This window comes from Myotis lucifugus, unplaced genomic scaffold, assembly GCF_000147115.1.
Source record: "Myotis lucifugus unplaced genomic scaffold, Myoluc2.0 scaffold_107, whole genome shotgun sequence".
NCBI classification, from domain to species: Eukaryota; Metazoa; Chordata; class Mammalia; order Chiroptera; family Vespertilionidae; genus Myotis; species Myotis lucifugus.
In genome coordinates, this window is record NW_005871155.1 from 2,913,107 (window position 1) to 2,918,754 (window position 5,648).

At 34.8% G+C, this 5,648-nt stretch overlaps 1 pseudogene; it reads right to left on the reverse strand.

The window, feature by feature from the left end:
- Positions 1–2,440: 2,440 nt before the first annotated feature.
- On the reverse strand, positions 2,441–2,893 carry LOC102428714 (annotated as a pseudogene).
- Between the last annotated feature and the right edge of the window lie 2,755 nt (positions 2,894–5,648).

The following is a 5,648-nucleotide window of genomic DNA, read 5'->3' on the forward strand; positions in this document are numbered from 1 at the left end:
ACATTATCAATTAGCTAGATGACGGGTAGACAAATATGAATAAAACACAATCCTATTCCTGTGGAGTTCACTGCCTAGTTGAAAAGATACATTTACAAGCATTATTTATTAAGTAATGTGGTAATGTTACCACCAAAGAATGTACACATTGCTTTGGGCTGCTCAGGAAAAAAATAGTAGTGTCTCAGTAAAGGATATTTAGAAAACATTATTTAAACAAAAGGGGAAAGGTTGTCCAAATTGAAGAGTTATCTCTATTACATAAATATTTGAACTAAAACTAAAAATTTCTATTATAGTATATTTATCATATGTTGTTCAGCATCTTTTTCATAAATTTTCTTACAAAAATGTATTTACTTTGATGCAACTAGAAGAGTGTTTTGTTTTTGAGAAAACAAATCAACATTATAACAGATGGTCTAAAGGAAGAGATTTGGTAACACGTTTATGGACGAGCACATTAGATCTTATTCTTTAGGATGGACAACCAGGCTGAAATACTTCCCATCCTGAAACAAACCAAAGCAATACAAAATACTGCTATTCCCTTGGCCTGTATTTATTTCCACCTATGCCATTTCTCTGTTCTTTATCTGATCTAAACTTCTCAAATATGGACAGAGGAGGAGAATCTCTTTCTATGAAAAGAATAGTCTACACTTACCTTAATTTTTTGCTCCCCATATGATGTCAGCACAGCAAAGTTTCTTCTGCTCTCTACTCCATGTAAATTGATCTCCTTATATTCTCAAATGAAGCAGGCACTTTTAGCTCTTACCTTGTTAGTTTGGTGATTTCATCTACCGCTACTGATTAGTCCTCTTTGGAACTGTTCTCTTGATTTTATATTTTTATTCTCTCACTTCTCCCACAACTTCTTCCCTTATTTCTTTGTGAGTCTCCTTTTTGCTCACCATTTTAAATATGGTATTCCTTTTTTCCCTAAGCCTAGTTCTATTCCCATTTTTTTTTGGACGAATTCGTGACTTTAGCTATTATTTATAGGTAGACAAAACTTGATTTATACCCTTGACAAAAAAAAAATCTCCTGAGATGAGAACCTTTATATCCATGCGCCTGCCTGACATAACTACTCAAAGAAATCCAAAGCATTTTAAAACTAATAAGTTTAAAACGAAATACCTTCCTCCCTCAAAACATGTTCTTAGTCTTGTGATCTCTATCTTGGTGGTTCTAACAGGGTCACCCAAGTAAGAAGTTTGGAGTCATTATTGACATCTACATATTCTAATGCTTAATATTCAATATTAGTAATCAATTATTACTTTAAAAATAATTTGTAATTCTTTCACTTTCTCTATACCTGTTACCACTGTCCAACTTAGACTTTTAAGACCTTTCTTAGGCCATTATAGTAGCCTTTTATTATTTCTTTGTCTTTATTCTTAGTCCATGTTAATCTATATACCATGATCCTTACCCAATACCAATGCCTGAGCTAAAGTCAAATCTGTCTGACTCATGTCATTACCTTCCCAGTACCAATAGTATACAATTCAAGTTTCTCAGACTAGCGTTAAAAGCCCTCTTCTGTCTGACTGTATCTACCATTGTCCTCAACAACTTTTATACCTACTTTAAATATGTCATAGCTTCACTAACCTATTTATAGATATGTGAAAACTTTCTACAACTCCTTATTTCTACCTTGAAAGTATTCTATTCCTTCACTCTTTTCACTCAGCTAATTCTTATTCATGCTTTTAAGATGCAACTCTGGGGACAATCCCACCATAAACTCTCTCTTCCTTCTCTGGGCTCCAGTAGGCCTCCCTTCATGTGCTTTCAAAGCAGCCCTTGCAGGTCCTTTCTACATTCTAAATGCATTATATGTATGAGCAACTAAAGAGTAGGGCCATTTTCAATGATATATCTGGGAACTTTGGAAGCAAGATTTTTTTCCAGAAAACTTATGAGATATACTCAGACTAAAATTATAGGTGACATTTTTTAAATGATGTGTCGATTGTTACAGGTGTTTTCTTATGAAAGATCAAAGTAAAATTTTGATGGTATTAAAACTAAAACTTTAAGTTACAAAATAAGCCATAGAGATATAGTGTACAGCACAGTAAATATATAGTCAATAATATTTTAATAACTTTGCATGGTGACAGATGGTTAGTAGATTTAGTGTGGTGATCACATAGTAAGGTATATGAATGTTTTTTGTTTTGTTTTGTTTTTGTTTTTGTTTTTAAATGAAAAGAGTTGACAATTTTATTTTCACATTTCATAATACAAATGAAAATTTCTTTTTTTTGTCCCACTACTCCCTCAAAAAATATTCTCTCTTAGGAAGAGCAAGTGAGTCTTCCTTGTCTGCTGTTAGAAAACACCCAGAGTCACAGCACCTCGATCTCCTGTGAAGTAGAACAAGTAAAGAAGCCTGATAGAAAGAGGCTCCCCTTTCTCCTTATCTGTCTCATCGAGTCATTCCGGGCCGAGTTGGCAGGAGGTCTCATCATTTGGGGCCCAGGCATCATTGGCATGTGCCCTCCCATAGGCAGCCTCATTCCAGGAGCAGGTCCCACTGGCGTCATCCCAGGAGGAGGAGGACCCATCATTGGCATCATGGGCCCCCATATGGTGTGGCATCATACGGGGCGAGGTGGACCCGGAAGACAGGGGGGAGGTGGGATCATCACCCCTGCAGGAGGGGGAGCTGAGAATGGAGTAGGAGGTATCTTTCCTTGCTGAAATGCTGCAGTTGTTCTGTCAATCAGGCTCTGAGCCTGCTCTTCCATCCATTCCTGATAGTGTCTTCCACATTCTCGTTGTGTTTCCTACCACTGCAGTGTGTCTTTCTCGCAGATGGAGAGTCATGGGTGAGGTATGTATCGCAGCAGTCACAATAAAGCTTTGGCATGTTGTTCTGCAGGCTGTTGGCACTCCACAATATTGTATACCTGAATCTAATATACTATTATATGCTAATTATACTTAAACATTTTTTAAATAATAAAATTAAAGAAAAAAATCTAAAGTGGTTCAAAAATACAAACTTTTGATAAAGCATTTTAGTCCATATAAATAGAAATTTGCATTTTTAAAGAATTCTGTCTACATAGAGAGCTACATAAAATTGACTCTTTACAACAAAATCCCCAACCACTGCTCACCAATATGTGCCTCAACACTTCCAATACTGAAGGACCCATTTCTCCAAAGGTAAACAAATCACAACTTCAAGCACTGCCACTACTTAGTGGGTTTTCCTTGAACAAATCAACAATCTGTCTTCTTGAAGAGCCTGTACATTGTCCCCGTGCATCTTCTACTTGCATCCAAACAGAGCCACTCTGAATCTCTTCTATCTGACATTCTCCAAAAGGAGTCATCTGTTAGGTGCTTTAAGATCATGTCTTCTCCAAAATTTCTTTTAACCTCTTTTTGGGTGATTCTATTTTAGGTTCCCTTCACTGAGCTCATCATCCTATAGGGTATGTTTCCACCAGTGTCTGTTTCCCTTCTAAAAAATTTACCTTTAGACCTGAGTAAAATGCTTAAGGAAATTCTGATTGCACATAAAAAACAGATCCATCAGCTCCCCAACTCTAGATGCTACAATTCTATCAATGTCTCAAAGGTGCATATGGTCTATATTAGTAGGTATATAATACTATTGGTATCCTAAATAAAACACTGAATGTGAAAACAGTCTCTTTTATCTCAGTGGGTGGTTATAAAGGCCAGTGACAATCATTCATGATGCTCTTGCTGTGTTGGCCATCATTGAAACAGGTTTGTGCTACAGAGTGTGTCAATTAATCCTCACACTGCTTTTTTTCCCAACACCCAACTCTTCCACCCCATTCTCATGTGTTTCATCCTATTTATGTTGCCAAATCAGATCAAAGTAATTCAACCCATCAAAGATGGATAGTTATCTGGGCAAATAGTGAGAGTAAGGCTGAGGCAAAGATGCCAATTATTAGAAAGAAACCAGGAATGCCAAGAAAAGTGAGTGAAATAATATGATGTGAATGAATATGTGAAAAAGAGTAATGGGACCACCAAAGTTAATATCACTCTCCATCATACAATATTTTTACCAAACAATAGGTCATATGAATAGGACAATTGGAGAGGGGTTATGTGCACACACTAACAAGTTAAATATAATATGGTGTATCCATAGTTTAGTATATTATGCAGCCAGGCAGTAAAACCAATTTTCTAATAATATTTAATATCCATAGGAATAAATTTCCAATGTAATATAAAGGGAAAATCATTAAGTATTAGCATAAGATGATCCTAACTTTATAATTTGTAGTAAATATAATAAATATATGATAATATTTTATATTGTTTGTATAAATAGAAAACAATAAAAATTAACCAGTCCAGCATCAATATTTAGTATAAAAATGTATAAGAACATTAACTCTGCAACTCTCTTACCAAAGGAGGATATTCTTTTGCCATGTAAATAAACTCTACACATCTCTGCAAATTAAAAAGAAAAAGAAAAGGTGAAAGATTTAAGTGATCTGAAGAAAAACCACATGCAAAATAATGAAACTAGACTACTGTTAAACCCCATATACAAAAATTAACTCAAAATGAATCAAAGACCTAAATAGAAAATCTGAAACAATAAATTACATAGAAGAAAACATTGATACTAAACTTATGGACCATCGTCTTAGAGAGGATTTTATAAATTTGACAACAAAGGCAAGAAAAGTAAAAGCAAAAATAAATGAATGGTATTAGATCAAACTAAAAAGCTTCTGCAGAGCAAAAGAAACTGCAAACAAAACAAAAAGGCAACCAACTGAATAGGAGAAAATATTTGCGAACAATAATTCCAACAAGGGGTTAATATCCAAAATAAATAAAGAAGTCATGCAACTCAGCATAAGAAAGAAAGAAAGAAAGAAAGAAAGAAAGAAAGAAAGAAAGAAAGAAAGAGCGAGCAGAGGACCTGAACAGACTCTTCTCCCAAATAGAAATAAAAATGGCCAAGAAAAACATATGAAAAGATGTTCAACTTCATTAGCTATTAGGGAAATGCAAATCAAAACTACAATAAGATACAACCTCACACTTGTTAGAATGACTATTATCAACAAGACAAGTAATAACAAGTGTTGAAGACGCTGTGGAGGAAATGGAGCCTTTATTCACTACTGGTGGAAATGTAAAGTGGTATAGCCACTATGGAAAACAGTATGAAGATTCCTAAAAAATTAAGAACATAGCTACGATATGACCCAGCAACCACTCATCTGGGTATCTACCCAAAAGATTCCAAAACATTTATTAACAAAATATATGTACCCTATGTTTGTTGCAGAATTATTCTTGGTGGCTAAGGCATGGAAACAACCAGTGTCCTTTAATAGGTGACCAGATAAAGAAGATGTGGTACCTATATACAATGTGATACTACTCAGTCATAAGAAAATATAAAATACTGCCAGTTTTAACAGCATAGATGGATCTTGAGAATATCATGCTAAGTGAAATAAGTCAGACAGAAAAAGCCAAGAACCATATGATTTCACTCATATGTAGAATACAAAACTGAAAGCAACAAATGAACAAACAAGACAATGAAAACTCACAGACACAGATAACAGTATGGTGGTTACCAGAGAGAAGGGTAATAAAGG